Raw genomic sequence first — 18,987 nt, 5'->3', positions numbered from 1 at the left:
GAGGCAATATTTTATTTCACTGGGGCCGGGGAGGAGAGGATGTTTGGGACTGCATCTCCACTGAAGAGGCTGTTGAACTGAGTCACTTAGAATCAATACACCACTGGAAATTCTAATTGTCCATGGCCAGGAGTCAGACCCATTAAATTGGACTTCTAAGTTAAAATATATATATATATTTTAGAGATCTGTTATTTCAAACATTGATGGGAGGATCAAATTTCAAAGAAAGACACATTATAGTGGCAGAGCTAGCTGGCTCACGCCTGTAATCCCAGCACTTTGGGAGGCCGAGGCGGGTGGATCACGAGGTCAAGAGATCGAGACCATCCTGGTCAACATGGTGAAACCCCGTCTCTACTAAAAATACAAAAAATTAGCTGGGCACGGTGGCGTGTGCCTGTAGTCCCAGACACTCAGGAGGCTGAGGCAGGAGAATTGCCTGAACCCAGGAGGCGGAGGTTGCGGTGAGCCGAGATCACGCCATTGCACTCCAGTCTGGGTAACAAGAGCGAAACTCTGTCTCAAAATAAATAAATAAATAAATTTCTTGACTAAATTACAGAGTCAAAATCTGACCTAAAACAAAGTTAACTTTCTTTGTAAGCTCAAATTTCTTGCTTTAGATTCCCTGAGGGCATGCGAGTGAAAGCCGCTCTTACATTATGGTTGAATAGTTAAAATTCCATGCTCTGCTTTCACTGTTGCGGCCTGATTTTCATTTTTGGGTCAGGGAAACAGCCCTTTTGTTCTAATATTTGTTTGATTTTTGAGTTTTTGTGGCACTCATGCACCTCTTCCGAGATGTCTCATACATCTTTGGATAAGCCATAATCTTAGTTAAGGTTTATGAAGTTTGGAGGATAATTCTGATAAAGAAAAAAATTTAAAATCCATAAATATCAGCTGTTTGTCCTAGCTAAACTCTGATGAGAAGAAGTCTGAACGTGTTGCAGTAGGTAGCTCATGAGACTTAAGCAGGGCAGGAGAGAGCTTCCCATCCCATACACCAGGAATGTCAAGTGAACATCAGGTGACGGTCAGGTGGTGGTGATTTGTCTCTCTAAAATAATAATTGGTCACAGCCAGTGCCAGAGAAAGGCAGTCTCCCAGCAGATAAGAGACACCAGAAATAGGTGATAAGCAGCTTCCTGACAAATTCTCAGAAGTTGTGACTGAGCTAAGCATGTGCATTAAGAGACAAGACGGTAGTTTTACTGGTATATGACCTTTCAGGAGCATTTGACTTGTAAGGGAAAAAGGCATCAAGTGAACGTGTGTGTGACTCTGGTGAACACACTGCTCCTGCTCCCCACCCGCAAGTGTCCGCAGGCCACCGTGCATGCCAACAGCCCACTCCAAGGGAGGAAGAGGGGGACAAGAGATTCACACCCCAGAATTGTGCAACTTACAAAATCCTGAGTCAGAGATGGAATCATACACTTGATCTCTTGTCACCTGCTGGGCCCCCTTTTAAGTGTACTTTAATTCTTTCTCTGGAGCTTTTTAATAAACTTTCACTCCTGCTCTAAAACTTGCCTCAATCTCTTCTTCTGCCTAATGTCTCTTAGTCAAATTCTTTCTTTCGAAGTGGCGAGAATTGAGGTTGCTGCAGACCTGTACAGATTTGCTGCTCACGTACTTTGGTGCCGTGTGTCAGATATGTTTGGTTGCTAAAAGAAAAATGTTTCTGTAATCCCAGCACTTCGGGAGGCCGGGGCGGGTGGCTCATGCCTGTAATCCCAGCACTCCGGGAGGCCGGGGTGGGTGGATCACGAGGTCAAGAGATCGAGACCATCCTGGTCAACAAGGTGAAACCCCGTCTCTACTAAAAATACAAAAAGTTAGCTGGGCATGGTGGCACGTGCCTGTAATCCCAGCTACTCAGGAGGCTGAGGCAGGAGAATTGCCTGAACCCAGGAGGCGGAGGTTGCGGTGAGCCGAGATGGCGCCATTGCACTCCAACCTGAGTAACAAGAGTGAAACTCTGTCTCAAAAAAAAAAAAAGTATAGGCCAGGCGCGGTGGCTCACGCCTATAATCCCAGCACTTTGGGAGGCCGAGGCGGGTGGATCACGAGGTCAAGAGATCGAGACCATCCTGGTCAACAAGGTGAAACCCTGTCTCTACTAAAAATACAAAAATTAGCTGGGCATGGTGGCGCGTGCCTGTAGTCCCAGCTACTCGGGAGGCTGAGGCAGGAGAATTGCCTGAACCCAGAAGATGGAGGTTGCGGTGAGCTGAGATTGTGCCATTGCACTCCAGCCTAGGTAACAACAGTGAAACTCCATCTCAAAAAAAAAAAAAAGTTTAAAAAGAGGTCTCTGATGAAAAGTCAGCTTAATTAAGAACTTACATTCAAGTCATATCTTTATTATATATTAAACATAAATATATATTAAATGTAAATATATATTAATGTAGAATATATTCGTTTTAAATATATATGACATATGTATTTATGTTCTATATATTTATATTCTATAAATATATGACATGTATTTATGTTCTTATATATTTATATTCTATATTATTCAGAAAGCCCTTGAACATACATTCAAAAAGTTTCCGCTTTTCTCTTTTGTATCTTTAGAAGGTTTTTTCCAGAAGACTGAAATCTTTCAGAATTACATGCTTAGTCTCTCTCTTGTTTTTTAGAAATCTCTTTTTATTTCTCTCTGTTCCTCCTTCCTCTTGCTACCCTTGGTGACACATGAGGGGACATAAAGAATCTCTAAAAGCCCGGGACTTTAAACAGAAAGATACCACAGACACCCCTATTTTGGAGGAACCAGTTTTTAATCATGGAACCCCAAGAATTTTAAGTGAATGGATTCCTGTCAGATCTAAAACTCTTCTCTCTTTTTTATTGTGACTTCTTCGGCTTTTGGGGGACATCAGAGAGTAGTTTGTACTATGAAAATACTTGGCCGTGTATGTGTGATGGCTGCTGGGTCAGTCGTAAGAGCTATGGCTTTGGAGGACACTAACAGTGGTTACAATAAATGATTATTTCAGAGGGCTACTTATTTCTTTGAACGTGTAGATGAAAAACACATGACTCAAACTGTGGTGGGGGGGGAGGCGGAGTCAGGAAGGACCTCACCTTGAGGCGGCCCCATGGAACCTCTGCAGGTTCAGCCCGATGGAGCTCTGCTGCAGTTATCTCATGAACGAAGGAGGACAAACGTGGAATTGAAGACAAAGGTTCTTTTGAAAGAAGGGGTCGGGGGCTCTTTGCTTCTAGTGAACAAAGGCCCTGAACTTTTACAGCCCTTCATATTTATTTTATTTTATTTTTTTAATTTTATTTATTTTTTAAATTTTTTATTGCATTTTAGGTTTTGGGGTACATGAGCAGAACATGCAAGACAGTTGCATAGGTACACACATGGCAGTGTGTTTTGCTTCCTTTCTCCCCTTCACCCACATTTGGCATTTCTCCCCAGGCTATCCCTCCCCACCTCCCCCTCCCACTGGCCCTCCCCTTTTCCCCCCAATAGACCCCAGTGTTTAGTACTCCCCTCCCTGTGTCCATGCGTTCTCATTTTTCATCACCCGCCTATGAGTGAGGATATGCGATGTTTCATTTTCTGTTCTTGTGTCAGTTTGCTTTATATTTTATTTTATTTGTTTTGAGATAGAGTCTTGTACTGTTGCCCAGGCTGGAGTGTAGTGGCACGATCTCAGCTCACTGCAACCTCCGCCTCCCAGATTTAAGCAATTCTCCTGTCTCAGACTCCGAAGCATCTGAGATTACAGGCACCTGCCACTATGTTCAGCTAATTTTTTTGTGTGTATTTTTAATAGAGATGGGGTTTTATTATGTTAGCCAGGCCCATTTCAAACTCTTGACCTCACGATCCACCTGCCTCTGCCTCCCAAAGTGCTGGGATTACAGGCATGAGCCCTCACATTTATTATGTAAAGTGAATAGGGAGGAGGGGGTGATTGTTGCTCAGCTACTTGATTTATCACAGGGACAGCTTTGCTGTTCAGCAGGTCCCAGATGTTCAGGTACATAGTAACCTCCAGGAGCACGGATGACCTCAAGGAGCACGGGACCTGGGACGTGACTGCCCTCAGCATTCCTTCTGGTGGCAGACGCAGTTTGTCAGTTTCCCGACATCCTGCTTTCGTGAGGATGGTTTGCTGTTTACTCACGTAGCCTCCAGAGGTATATTGAGTTGGTCCCATCCACATTCTTGGGGTCTCCAGCATCTGCCCCTTTCATTCTTTGTATTAATTGAATAAAGGTAATTCCAGGCTGGGCAGCTTTCAGTTACTGGTTGGTGATCCACCTGATCCTGCAGACTACGAACAGAAAACAGAGGCATAATAGCATTAGTCCTATAATGATAAAAGAAGCATTGGGAGTATGTTTAAGAGAAGTCCCAGGGTTAAGGCTCTCCAAGCCCTGCTGGGATTCTGTCCAGGATTCTAAAGGAGGAGTTTGCTTATTCAAGTCGAGGATTTTGTTTTGTCAATCACTGAAATCAAATGTAACTTTGGAGTAAGAGCTCCTTGTTATGAGCCTTTACGAGGTTCCACGGATATTCACCGCTATCGTTTCCAAATTGGTTACACAAATGTGAATAGGGTTGAAATGACGGCACGATTGCTGCTGCGCCTGCAAACTTTGTCGTCGTTCTCCTGTCCGCAGAACAGTCGTCTTCAGCATTGCTGCTTCTGTTTGTAGTTTGGCATTAATAACTTTTCGGGAGCACCCATGCATGGTCGGCTGTCCATGTCCAATTTTCTACATGTCGGACTGTTTGAATTGAACTTTGTAGTGCTACTGAGGACACTGTGACAGAAGTTATTACTGTGGCCAGGGAGACGATAACAAAAATCATCATGTCTAAGGCTCTAGGAGCACGCTGAGTGAGCTGGGTAGGAAGTTTCACAAAAGGTAAAGCAGGGGTAGCAGCCCATGGCTCAGACAAATTGACAGGAATCCATAATCCGGAATACGACTTAGAATTATTAGGGGGGATATGTTGTGTGTTTGTCTAATACTATGATTAAGGCAATGATACAGTTGACAAGAGACAGAAGTCAGTTGGGTGATGATTACCTGGAGTTGACCCTTCTTAGCTGCTAGAAAAACCCAAGGATTGAAAACACTGTAAATGGAGTGGTAATGTTTCTAACAAAAGGTGATATTGAAACTGTGTTAAACAGAATTACTATTATGGGATAGTGTTCCGACCCAAATGCTACCATTCATAAATGGGAGTCCTGCTTTCCAAATCGACTCCTGAATTGGGCCCCTCTTCCCTAGATAATGCCACTGAGGTAAGGGTGGGCTAAAGCCGGTGTCATGCGAAGCAAGTTGTGTGGCAGATTGGGATAAGAGGTGCTGAAGGTCCAGTGCCAACAACGTTTATGCCAAGAGGTTTGATTTACATCTTTCCCATCTAAATGGCCACAAGGACCCCAGTCAGTAATGTCTCCTATTAACATGGATTGTTGTCTGGCCAGGGGACCAAGACACTGGGTCCAAGGAGTGGGGTGAGAATTTTCAAAGGGAGTCCATGTCGCATAATCAATACAATTTGGGCGATTGGACCGGGAGCAATTAGTAAACACACCAGTAATATGAATAGAGCTGAGGCCTAGTAGATACAAAGTTTTCCCCTGGTGACTTAACCATGCCTGAGATTGGACTGCACCACAGCTATGGTTGAGCGACGTATCCATGGTGATACACAAAGGGAATCCTTCCAAAGGGGCAGTGTAATGATGCTATTGTTCTGGGACTTTAATTGTCCTGGAGTCCACGCTCCCTGATCATGAGATATTTTAGGAGAAATGTCACTCCAGAATACTGGTCCCTCTCCTGGGGGATTGGGAACGTATGTCAATATGTTTTGCCTCCACACAGGGAAAACATACAGCACAGAACACTACAGCCTGCACTGCCAGGAACATGGAGTCAGGGGTTTTTGTTCCAGCAGTTTGTCAGTTTTCTTCGTAGTTTTATTGATCTGTCCCCATGTTATGGGTTTGGTTATCATTGTGGCTCTGGTTGGCCCTCGTTCTGTTTTCACATTCAGATCCGTTTGCTCATGGCTCGTGCTGGAGGGACTGCGCCCATGGTTGGGCACCACGATCCCTCCAGTCTCCTGATCCATGGTCACACACACGTGGACGGCACCCACACCATTTGCCCATCTCCTGTAAAAACACAGGCATACCCTCGTCCCCACGTCAGCAAACCCACCGGGCCTTTCCAGCGTCCTTCCTCCGGGGATTTCCATAGCGCTTCTGGATCAACTTGCCTCTTTCCCTAACACTTGCCAATGTCCTTCTGCTGGAGTCTTACTACCCACACCAGGAGCCACAGAATTTAACGCGAACAAGGCTAATGTAATTTGTTTGAACTGGTCATTGGTCTCCTGTTCCTCCCTTTTATTTTTTCAGCATTCATTGTAGTGTTTGATGTGCCTGCTCAATAATGCCTTGTTGTTGGGGATTGTGTGGAATTCCCGTGTTTTGTTTGATTGCCCACAATTGTAAAACGTTTTGAAAAGCATGACTGACGTAAGCAGGTTCATTGTCAGTTTTGAATTGTTTAGGGACCCCCATGTGGGCAAATGATGACAGACAGTGTCGTTGGACATGGCCAGCTGTCTCTCCTGTTGGACATGTGGCATGGAACATATGAGAGTGGGTATCTGAAGTTGCATGAACATAGCTGAGCTTGCCGAAGGCTGCTACATGTGCAACATCCGTCTGCCAGATTTCATCCTGAGCTAAGCCTCATGGGTTACATCCTTCCTTGGGTGTAACACCAGGGATATGTTGGCAGGTGGGACAGGCTTGCACAATGCCTCGAGCCTGGTTGCGAGGTAGATGAAACATGTGGGTGAAGGCAGAGGTGTTTTGATGTAGAAATGCATGGGAAGCGTGGCCTGCTGAAATACACAACCATTTAGCTTTTCTGCTTTCTCCTTGTCTAGAGATGAAGGCCCAGGAAGTTGTGTGTGTGATCAGATATGAGAAATAGGAAAAGGAGCAGCACGAGAACGAATAACTTGTTGAAGTCTTAGGAATAAGTTAAGCAGTCCTGGCTCTAGGGCGCTTTTAATAGTGGCAGTCTCAGTATGACCGGCTGCGGTTACAGCATAGGCCAAATCCCAGACAATATTGATAGGGGGTAAAGCTGTGAGCTGCAGAACCTCAGCAACTGCCAGTAATTCTCAACGTTGGGCTGAAACTCCGGGGCTCTTGATCGAGTATGTTTAGGTCCAGGAATACCTGCACAGGCTTTAGAAGAGCTGCCAGTAAAATAAGTCTGTCTACCTGGAATAGGCTTGTGATGAGTAATCACAGGGAGGATGAAAGGGTGGACTTTGTAAAATTGCAGAATCTCATCTGATGGATAATGGTTACCTCTGACTCCTACAAAATCCGCAAGGGTGATTTGCCATGCAGTCGACATTTCCCAGGCCACAGCCTGCTGCTGGGAATCCAAGGGAGCAGTAACTGTATCAGGGTCATACCTGTAAGCATTTTTGATGTATGTGTGCCCATTGTTTTAAGTTGTGTGATTAAAGAAAGATAGGCCAGGCACAGTGGCTCATGCTTATAATCCCAGCACTTTGGGAGGCTGAGGCGGGTAGATCACCTGAGGTCAGGAGTTCATAGCCCAGCCTGTCCAGTAGGGTGAAACCCTGTTTCTACTAAAAAATACAAAAATTTGGTGGGTGTGGTGGTGTGCACCTGTAGTCCCAGCTACTGAGGGACTAAGATAGGAGTGACGCTTGAACCTGGGAGGCGGAGGTTGCGGTGAGCCAAGGTTGTGCCACTGCACTCCAGCCTGGGGAACAGAGTGAGACTCCGTCTCAAAAAAAAAAAAGATAAACTTGCAAAGATTTTACTGTCTGATTGGACAGACAAAGCCATTCTGTTACCATTATAGTTTTGTCTATGAACTGTCCTAAAAGTCCTGCTGGAGAATGGGGAGTGGGAAGAATAAACCAAAGCGCAGGCTTTTGTGGGTGGAGTCGGGAGACATGTCGTTCCTGAAGCATTTGTTTTAGAAGCTGCAACTCAGCTTCTGCCTCCTCAGTAAGTTGTTGGGTGGAATCTAGAAGAATCTCCTTGGAGTGTTTGATGGAGGTGTTTGAATTTATGAGTAGCAATACCTAGTATCGGTTGCAGCCAATTAATATCCCCCAGTAATTGCTGGATATCATTCAGAGTTTGTAATCTGTCTCTGCGAAGACCTATCTTTTGAGGTCAAATACTTCTTTCAGTAACAGTAGTTGCTAAGTACTGATGTGGGGAGGTTGTTTGCACCTTTTCAGGAGCCATTTTGAGGTTCCATTTTGTCAAGGCTCATTTTATTTCTCTAAATAGCTGGTGTAGTATTTGATTTGTAGGAGCGGCCAAAAGAATATCATCCCTGTGATGAATGATGTAGCCAGTGGGAAATATGCTCCGAGGCTCCTCCAGTGCTTTTCTTACAAAATGCTGGACTGTTGAGCATACCTTGGGGTAAAACTTTCCACTGATAGTGAGAGACAGTGTCTCTTTGATTAATAGGAGACAGAGAATGCAAATCGAGGCTTGTCCTTCTCATGCGGTGGTATAGTAAGACAACAACCTTTGGGATGTATGACCACGGGAGGCCAATCTCTTGGAATGGCTGTTGGGGAAGGTAAACCTTGCTGCAATGCACCCATTGGTTTCTTCTGTGCATCAAGAGGCCTTAAGTCCTGTAGCAGTCGCCATTTTCCTGATTTTTTCAGAGTCACAAATACTGGTGAATTCCAAGGGCTAAGTGACTCTTCTAGGTATCCTGCATTAAATGGTTCTTTTACTAGCTGATGAAGCTGAGTCAGTTTTTCCTGTGATTGGGGCCATTGATCCACCTACATAGGTTTATCAGTCAGCCACTCTAACTGCAAAGCAGTGGGTGGAGAAGAAGAATCAATAACCCCCCTTAGAAATCCTGAAAGCCCAGCGCTTTGCTATTTATTTGGCCAGTTATAGATACTGGATCAGGGCTTCCCTGCAGGGACTTTGCTAAGCCTTTTCCACTCTGATATTCCTTTTTCAACATTTTAAGTCCTGGGTTATCAATTTTCTCACTTGTAAGCCTCATATCCCATGCTGTAAGTAAGTCTCAGCCCCATAAATTAACAACTATATTTGCAGCGTAAGTTTGAAAAGCACGTGATTGCCCATCTGGACCGAGGCAGGGTAAAATTTCAGTACTCTGCTGAACGCTTAGAGCCATCCCGATTCCTGTGTCCATAAGCCCATAGAACTTCCTTCCTTTAATTTGCACTACACATTGGGCTGATTAGAAGCTATGGGTTGGGACAGTACACTTCCCGTGTAGTTGTACTCCCAAATCTTTGGTTTTCTTGTCTCTCCTTTCGTGGAGAAGGGTGTGACTTGCAGGGAATAAGCAATAGTGGAGCAATATATTCCCCCGGTTCAAAAACCCAGGATCCTGTGACATTGCAGTTATGTGAATTTCCCCTTCATAGTCAGAGTCAACAACGTGGGGGACAACAGTAATGCCTTGTAAGTTAAAACGGATTTTACCCAAGATTAATCCCATATATCCTGTTGGCAAAGGACCCCAAATGCTGGTGGGAATTTTGGTGGGTTTGTCTCCTCCAGCTAACGTAGCTCATTCTCTAACTGGGAGATCTCATCCTGCACTTCTGGGTGTTCGTGGGGAGAGGGAATCAATGTTCCTCTAGGGACCCAGCTCTGAAGTGGGGTTGTGGTCTGGATGGGGAGTGCTGTCATTGTTTCAGGGGCCCGGATCCAGGCCCCTGTCTCATTTCCCAACAGAAGAATGCCTTTCTCTGAAATTTTCAGCGACATTGATTACCCAGTGGTTTCCTTTATTACAGCAAGGGCAAATTCCTGGCGTTTTTTTCAGTTGGGGGGTGAGGGTGTCACATTACAAGATTCCTTTTGCCCATTAGTCTAACGACATTCCTTTTTTTTTTAGTTTTTAAATTTTATTTTTTTAAATTATACTTTAAGTTCTGGGGTACATGTGCAGAACATGCAGGTTTGTTACACAGGTATACACATGCCTTGGTGGTTTGCAGGGGGTGGGGAGGAATAGCATTAGGAGAAATACCTAATTTAGATGACGTTTCTTTTTAAAATGCCCAGTTTCTGCACAGTTGTAACATGTTCCCAGTTTAGGGCTTAATCCTTGGCCTCTTTTAGATTCTTTACTACTACACTAGCCATGGCTTGAGCCAACACCATAGAACCATGGGACTCAGTTCCTGCATCCTGGCAGGCTTTGAGAAACTTTGCCAAGTTTTGTGTGCACTTTACCGGTGCCAATGCGCGTTTATAATCTGCATTTGCATTCTCAAAGGCTAAAGTGTAAGCATTTCTACCACAGTGGTATGAGGAATCTGGTGCCCCACTGCCTCCTGTAGTCATGTGACAACATTGCATAGGGTTCCTGCCATCCTTGTACAACATGTAGGAAAGATTGCACTGAGGCCCCTTCCTCAGGGATGTTGGCCCAGGCACATTTGGCAGCTAAGGCTCACTGATGGTGAGCAGCATCTGGGAGTGCCAACTGCTGCCCCAAATCTGCATAAGGACCACTGCCCAATAGCATATCCTCTGTAATGTTTCCGTGTCCAGCGGCACGATTCTGTCTAGTCTGGTCTGCACACATTTCTTGCCAATTTAGATTCCATGTCAAATATGCACTAGCAGACAAGCAAGTACGAGATAAATGCTTTATATCAAAGGGTGGGAGGCACATAGCACAGAATACAGATTCTAGCAATCCTAAAATAAATGGGCTCCGTACTCCATTATTAACCACGTGAGCTTTAATTCTTCTAATAGCTTAAATTCTACGGGAGTGTGTTCATGAACTAGTTGTTGTGGATTGCTTGGATTGGGCCTTATGGTGGTAGGAAATGCACAGGGTCCTGAGGGCTCCCCAGCTACAGCTGCAGCGCCCAGAACTTTTTGTATTGGAGTCTCTGTTTCTGCTACTAAAGGAAGTGGCACAGACCTGTTCTCCTCTCTCCTGTTTATGACTTTCAATGGACGCTGTTGGTGAGACAGAGGCTCTTTGAATGTTTGAGAGTCAGAGCCTGACTCCTGCTGTCCAACTGCATAAGAAGGAAATAATGGCAGAAGGACAGTGAGGACCAAACTCCAAGCAGAGAAAACAGAGGGATCTACTTTAAGACCTTTTTGATGAGCTCGTTTCAAATCTTCTCCTACCCGGTCCCAATTTTCCACATCGAGGGTGCCTGTTTGCAGAAACCATGGGTCATGTGTAGTGTGGAATGACTTCCTGTAGGAGCTTAGTGTGTGAAAACTGACCTGAGCACCAGATTGTTTAAGTAAAACTTGAAGCAACTGCATATAATGTTGCTCCTCAATAGACAAATTCTGCCCCATGTTACCCTGATTCAGAAACCATTATATCTGCTGAAGGCAATATAAAATTCCCAGGGTTCCTTTTCCATCTGATGAGGTTCACTACCCTCACTACCTCTGCTCCAGCAGACCTTCTTCATTCAGGTCCCTGTTCAGACACCACTTGCTGTAGTTACCTCACGAATGAAGGGGGACAAACGCGGAATTGAAAACAAAGACGAAAGGTTCTGTTTGAAAGAAGGGGTCCGTATGCTCTGCCTCTAGTGAACAAAGGCCCTGAGCTTTTACAGCCCTTCATGTTTATTAAGTCAAGTGAAGAGGGAGGAGGGGGTGATTGTCGTTCAGCTACTTGATTTATCACAGGGACAGCTTTGCTTGTTCAACAGGTCCCAGATGTTCAGGTAGATAATAACCTCAAGGAGCACAGATGACCTCAAGGAGCACGGGACCTGGGACGTGACTGCCCTCAACATTCCTTCTGGTGGCAGACGCAGTTTGTCAGTTTCTCGACATCCTGCTTTTGTGAGGATGGTTTGCTATTAGCTCATATAGCCTCCAGGCATATATTGAGTTGGTCACTTCCCACATTCTTGACGTCTCCAGCAGAGCTTTTATCATGGGACCCCTGTTGCTCCTGGGGACAGGAGCTACCAGCTAATTTGATGGAGAAACTGAAGAGTTTCATTTAAAACAGTGGGTCAGATGATGTATTCCTGGGCTTGAGCTGCTGTAGCGAACATTGTAGCCTGAGTGATTTAATAATAGAAATCGATTTCTCAGAGTTCTGAAGGTTGGGAAGTTTAAGGTCAAGGTTCCAGCTGATTCAGTCCCGGTGAGGCCCCCCTTGCAGATGCCTGCTTTCTTGCTGTATCTGCACATGTTGGAATTTGGGAAGGGTTGGAAAGACAGAGGAAGAGAGAAAAAGCATTTTCTTGTGTCTTTCTCTTTTTAGAAGGGCGTGGATTCCATCATGAAACCCACATTTTTAAGACCTAGTCTTACTATACTTACCTCCCAAAGGATCCCCCTTCAAATTTCATCCCATGAAGGATGAAGGTTGCACCAATTTTGGGGAGACACATTTGGTCCTGAGCAGGGGAGGTGGGAGCTGCTTCCCTTCCGGATCCTGGGGACTGGTCTTTTCTGGTGAGATGGCTTCACACTCACAGTTTTACCCCAGGCTGCAGCCCCACAGAGCCTGTGTCCTTCTCTTCTCTCCTGCCCATTCCTGGGTTTACCTTAATGTGTCACCTTCTTCCTGTGGCCCCACCTCCTCCTGTTCCAGGCAGCTGCCCCTAGGTCATGGCCCCATTCACCATGTCTCCCCTCTCTGGTGTCTGCCATTTCTTCTGAGCCTTGAGCCCTGAGCCCTGGGAGGGAGGAAGAGTGAAGCTGGGATGAGTGCTGTCCAAGGTGCTACTCTCTCCGGACAGCTTGACAGTGAGAAACCTTGATGTGTGACCAAGGAGGCCGCTGTTGGAAAAAGCTGTTTCTCAGGGGTTCCTAAATCACACTGGGGGTGGATGGGGCTGGGCACTTAAGAGTGGGCCGTACCTACTCTGGAACCCTGCTCTGTGTTAGGAACCAACTCCTTCAACTCTGTTTCTGTCTGTAGCTGCTTCTCTGGTGTGATCCCTGAGCTGCTACTAGAGTCCTCCTCACAATGCCTGGTGGTCAGAGCTGTGTATGGATACCTAATGGGGATTATTCATGTGCTCACACAGAGTATCCAGAGGACAGGCTTCCTGACCTCTCCTTCGTCAACCCCAAAACAAGATCTGGATCGTTGCCTGGGTCCGATAAAGTTAGAATCCATGGGGAGAGTGTGTATCCTGGCAGTGCTGAGGTCTGTGTCCCTGGCTTAACTCTCAGTCCCTTTGTGAATACATTTATATTGTGCATCTGCAGTTGGCTGTGCCGTCTTGTGTTCCTAAATCCTTGAATCTCTCTGTGTATAAGGCCGTGAAGAAAGTGCATATAAGTATAGGAGGGCTATCTGATCACGGCGAGTTTGTTTTACATAGTAGCGTTTTTTCATCAAAGGCTATTCAAAAAATTGTGGGAGAGGGTATATATACACACTTACACATTTATATGTGTAAGCTGTAAATATACTTTTATACATTTAATACATATTTATAAATATATCAATGAATGCCCGCATATTTTACATAATGCACCATTTTAACCACTTTCGATTGTGCAATCAAATGGAATTAATTACATTCACCATGTTAAAAACCATCACCACTATTTTTTGTAGAAAATTCTCATCACTCCTAGCAGAAATTCTGTATCTTTTAAATAAATGATCCCTGTTCTTTCTACCCTAGACCTTGATGATCTCTAGTCTACTCTCTATCTCTGAATTTGTTTATTCTCAATGTTTCCTATGAATACAATCATACACATCTATGTCACTTTGTTTCTGGCATACTTCACTGAGCATAATGTTTCTGAAGTTCACGCATGTTCCAGCAGGTGTCAGAGCTTCATTCCTCTTTATGGCTGATTAGCATTCTTTTGTATGTATCACAATGTTTTTGTTTCTATTCATGTGTTGATGGACACTTAAGTTGTTTCCACATTTTATCTATTGTGAATAATGCTGCAATCAGCATCCCCATTTGAGTACCTGTTTGAGTCCCTGGATTCATTTCTCTGTGTATATACCTGGGAATGTATGTTGGTTCCTATGAGAATTCTATGATTAGCTTCTTGAGGACCAGTAAAACTATTTCTCATAGTGGCCATTCCTTTTTATGTTCCCATCAGCGATGCGTGAGCATTTCAAATTCTACATAAGGCTTCCACTTGTTACTTAACATTTTTAAAAAATGACAGCCACAGTGGTGTGATGTGGTATCTCATAGTGGCTCTGACTTTGCATTTCCCTAATAACTAATGAGGTTGAGTGTCTTTTCATGCCCTTATAAACAATTTGTATATCTTCTTTGAAGAAATGTCTATTTGAGTCCTTTGCCCATTTATAATTGGGTGGTTTTTCATTTTTACATTGAGTTATGGCTATTCTTCATATATTCTGGACATAAAACCCTTACATATGTGATTTGCAAATTATTTCTCCCATTCTGTGTCTGTTCTTTTTCTTGATAATTTGCCTTGATGCACAGAATTCTTACATCTCGACAAAGCCCAGTGTATCTATTTTTCTTTGCGTCTCATGCTTTTGTGTCATATCTAAGAATCCACTGCACATTTGAGGTCATCAAGATTTACCCCTATGTCTGTTTCTAAGATATTGATTTTTGGTTGTAGCTCTTATATTTAACTCAGGGATCTGGTTTTTGATAATTGCTTGATATGGTGGGAAGTAAAGTTTCCTAAGTTGATTGTTTTTAATGTGTTTATTGAGATTTTTCTGCAGCATTATTTGAAAAGATTATTCTTCATTCACTAAATTATCTTGACACCCTTGTCAAAGAGCAATTGACCATAAGTGTGAGGGTTTATTTCTGGACTTTGAACTTTACCCCACTGATCCCTATGTGTATTCCTACACCAGCAACACACTGTTTTCATAATCATATTGTTTTAGACGATTTCAAATAAGCATGAAGGTTCTTAAACTTATCCTGGCAAGATCGTTTTGGCTATTCAAAGAGGCTTTTTTGAAAAGCAGTGGTTCACAAGTGGTGAAGCCTTTTCTGTTTCTTCCCAGGGAAGTGGAATTTGGTTGTATAGAGACCTTTTTAGGAACTTAATCTAAATAGACAAATAATCCCCACTTGCTTTGCTGAGGGGCTGTGTTACCGTGTGCATCGCCTCCTGGGAAAGAATTGAGAGACCCTGGAAGCACTTGCCCATGTGGGGAGGGACAGTGAGCTCCATAATGAGGGGCACAGAGGACATTGTTTTGGGACACAGTATTGTTGGGGGAGCCGTATGTATTTCTGCTTCTTTATTTTTTTGCACAGCTCTCATCTCTGTTGGACATAGTAGATGTTAAAATCTTTGTTAATCCTCTGAGGTCTGGGTCTTAGCTGACCTGTCAGCTGGAGCCTGAGGAGGTGCCTGGCAGAGCAGTGACCCCCATGGGGAGGAGCATATCTCAGCTGGGTAAAAGCACCTGGGACCCAGAGAAACCAGGAAGGTCTGACCCTTAGAAGCTAGGGTGCAGCATGTGGGTGTCCTCAGAAGCAAATGGACCACTCTGGTACCCATTGCGGTAGACTGGAACAAGATGAGAGGCCTTGGGTATCCCACATCCTCTCTCAGCTCCCCAGCTAAAGATTTGGGCCCTGGGCTGGTGCTGTTTTACAGCAGGGGCAAGGTAGACAAGAATGGCTGCATATCAGCCTGAGTCGGTGTCAATTTCTCAGGCGTTGTCACTGCAGAGGGAGAATTTTGTTCAGAGGCCCAGCCTGGGAACATGGGAGGGACCACCCCATTCTTTTAAAATTATTTTTAGAATAACAGTATCGGTAAATGTCATGCATGTTTTATTCTTCTAGAATCATCACTAGTGTCATATTTTACAATGCATCTCTTAGGTGAATGGTGAGAACCATCTACACAATGTACATTTTCAGGTGACTCCTATAATTTCAGCTTTCATATGTTCCTCTAAAAGCCATCTTCTCTCCAAACACACAAGCAGTATCTCTGCCTGGGAGGTGATTGACAGCTTTCATTCCCATCTCCACCCCCACTCCCAAGGTGGTTTTGCGGGTATAAAAAGGTCTTGTCTCTCTTCTTTCGGGGCCACGGGTTGGAGAGACGTGAGTCCTCCATGGTCGCCGGCAATAAACCCTGTAATTTGGCATTCTTTTGTTCTGGTGTTGACTTTCTGTGCTGAGTGCGATACAACACCCTCATGATTGCACGTTCCTTTCAGCTTGTGTCCTTCTGGTTGAAGAGGAACCATCTGACATTCTAGAGATGACTGCGTGCAAACGCTTAACAGCTTTGAGAATATACAGTGCACCAGGGAGACTATTACTGCCACCGTCAGGAGGATAATACCGAGTTTAGAGTCTGCTTTTTGTCCAGGGTCCCCATAAACCAAATCACTTAAAATTAAAGACGTCAAAGAACCGGCTAGGTAAAGAGCTTACTCACTTAACTAAGCAACCTTTTTATTAATCTTCTACAACCAAATCTCCGTAATACCTGATGTTTTCTCCAGAGGCCACAAGTGCCAGCAGCTGCACAGATACTTTTCTATTTATTCAATTCCCTTATTTAGCATAACTTTCACTGAGAATTTAACCTCCTGTGTAACCATAGCCTTTACAGTAGTAGAATCTGCTATAGAGCCTATTATGAAAGACACATTTCTAATCATTGCTTAATTTATTTCAAACCACATAAAAAGGTCATAACAAATAATGCCCTTCCATTATAGAAAAGTGAAGGCCTCCTGGCAATGTTTCAAACTCATAATGTAGGTTAAGAGGAGTGAATTAATGTTCTGAATCTGACTGGGCATGAGGCAACGTACATACCATTAAAGTTTCTCACCTACATTGGGCCTTCATGTTTTACCTATCAAAACATCAGGCTATCTATGTATAAGGCTGGCTGCAAAATCCTTCACAAATAAAGTGTACCCCATTAAGTGCACACAACAGATGTGTTTTTCATTTCTGTTGTTCATAGAGGCCCCAAAAAGAAAAAAAACATTCAAAGATATCAAAGATAACAGTCTCGTGATGGTAGAAGTCTTGATCCATGATCTTGGAAAAACTTTTCATATCAAGGATGCCAGCTTCTTCTGGGGAGACTTCCCTGGTTAGCTTTACCGTAAGGGTTCCAATGGGTGTGCATTTCCAAGCATGTGGAGGGACCCTTCACAGTTGTCATGTTATGAACCCAAAGTTCAAGGTTCCAACGTCTTGCTACAATCCGGATGGCAAGGACAGTCTTTCTCTGATGTTCTTAGAAGATCCAATCCTTAGGTTCTAGATTGTGCAACAGTTGATTATATTTAGTGAACCATAGAAAACTTTCTTTACCTGGTGAAAATACACTGTAACATACTAACTTAGTGTAGAACATCAGCCCCCTTGCGTGGGAGAACTTTTATACAACCAGAGTGAGAAAACATGCATTGAAAATAACAATTGAATGAAATCTCATTTTAAAATGTTTAAATGGAGCACCAGGTGACCAGGAGTATCTGAAGCTTTGATTGTTTTCTCAGAAATATGGGGCCAATCATTGGTTATAAACTCTTTAAGCAATTTATGTCAACACACCAATATAGTCCATTTAATATTTTTCATTTCCATCGTGAGTTATGGAATTCCGAGTTTGTAATGATGAAAGCTTTAAGGACTTAGGAAGGACAAGGTGGCCATCCTGGTTCTCCATGAGTCCATGCCTAGTTCATATTAGACTTATATCCTCTTGAATCCTAGTCTTTCTTCAAATTCTGTGCATGGCACTGATAACTGATGGGTTATCGTAGGTAATTTGACTTAGGCCATGGAGTTCATTCAAATTGTGTATCTGATTTTAGTATTAGCTGATGTAGCATGAGTGCCGATTGGTAAGGTAGGAGATGAATCACAGGAAGTTGAAGCTGTCCTTTTGTGCTGAGTCAGCTCCTCAGTGAAGGGTCACAAGATCAGATGACCCAGTTTATCAATCTGGGTGGTGCCAGCCGATCCATCAGGTGGCGGATCCACAACGTATCTCAAACACTGATGTTACGAGCAGTTTAGGCAGGGTCAGAATCTTGTAGCCTCGAACTGCATGACTCTTAAACCATAATTTCTAATCTTGTGGCTAATTTGTTAGTCCTACAAAGGCAGTCTAGTCCCCAGACAAGAAGGAGGTTGGTTTTGGGAAAGGGCTGTTATCGTCTTTGTCATAAACTATACAAAACAAATGTGTGTTGTGGGTGAAGTTTATGAAAGTTACCTGTGTTAGCATGTATGTTTATTGCAGCACTGTTCACAACAGCAAACACTTGGAACCAACCCAAATGCCCATCAATGACAGACTGGATAAGGAACAGGTGGCACATATACACCATGGAATACTATGCAGCCATAAAAATGGTTAAGTTCATGTTCTTTGCAGGGACATGGATGAAACTGGAAACCATAATTCTCAACAAACTGACAAGAACAGAAAATCAAACACCACCTGTTCTTACTCATAAGTGGGTGCTGAAGAATGAGAACACATGGACACAGGGAGGGGAACATCACACACTGGGGCCTGGTGGGTAGGGAGCTAGGGAAGGAATAGCAGGAGGTGGGGGGATGGGGAGGCATAGCATTAGGAGATAATACCTAATGTAGATGACAGGGCAATGGATGCAGCAAACCACCACCATGGCATGTGTATACCTGTGTAACAAACCTGCATGATCTGCACATGTACCCCAGAACTTAAAGTATAATAAATAAATTTTAAAAAAGAAGGTTACTTGTGTTAGGCAGAACAATGGCCTCCAAAAAGTGTCCACATTCTAACCCCCGACACATGTATCTACCTTTGTTGATGAAAAGACTTTGCAGTGGTAATGAAGTTAAGTATCTTGAGGTTATTCTGGATAATCTGGGGTGGCCCAGTGAAATCAGAAGGGTCCTTGTAAGTAAAAGTGAGAGGCAGG

Source organism: Callithrix jacchus, chromosome 22, assembly GCF_049354715.1.
Source record: "Callithrix jacchus isolate 240 chromosome 22, calJac240_pri, whole genome shotgun sequence".
Lineage (NCBI taxonomy): Eukaryota > Metazoa > Chordata > Mammalia > Primates > Cebidae > Callithrix > Callithrix jacchus.
Note: the sequence above shows the minus strand (reverse complement) of the source record.